We start from the raw sequence: 571 nt of genomic DNA on the forward strand, positions 1-571 counted from the left end.
TCGCGCGAGTGTGGAACCACAGCAATATGGGTGTCTTTTCTAGCTAAAATCGACGTTCCGGACGCGTCGGCGCAGTCCGTTTCGTCATCCGGGGTCGTCCGGACGAGTTTGCCGGCGGGCGAGTCAATTTAAGCCAAAATTGCGTATGATGCAACGAGTGCGTTGCTGAGTCACCGAGGGTTAACCTAAGGTCGTTTGATCCTATTGGAACTCATTTTCAGACCCTCTGCATGTTAGTCCTTAGCCCTTGCAACTAGAAATTGAGTGCTTGGGACCACTCGTGCGAGTTTTTTCACAAAAAATGAGTAAAGAAGCGGGTTGATGTTCTACGGGAGGTGGGCTTCATCGCTAGTCCGCTAGGATGGTCAATAAGAACTCCTAAAGCTAGATCCTAGGTTCTAAGAGTAGGAGACTAATACCTCACTAAAAATGAGGTCAACAATATAGTAAATCTCAACTAAAGTTAAATCCTACTTGCAATCCTACTAAAGTTAAATTCTAGCTCTTCTGCATTTATATTTTGTGATAATCAAGCTGCAATATATATATATATATACATATATATATATAT

The 571-nt window shown here is 42.7% G+C and overlaps 1 protein-coding gene across 2 annotated transcripts in view; it reads left to right on the forward strand.

The window, feature by feature from the left end:
- LOC110024496 (N-acetyltransferase 9-like protein) overlaps positions 1–571 on the forward strand; it is a 17,938-nt gene that overhangs the window by 10,735 nt on the left and 6,632 nt on the right. The gene's annotated exons all lie outside the window — the stretch shown is intronic.

This window comes from Phalaenopsis equestris, unplaced genomic scaffold (genome assembly GCF_001263595.1).
Source record: "Phalaenopsis equestris unplaced genomic scaffold, ASM126359v1 Scaffold000258, whole genome shotgun sequence".
NCBI lineage: Eukaryota > Viridiplantae > Streptophyta > Magnoliopsida > Asparagales > Orchidaceae > Phalaenopsis > Phalaenopsis equestris.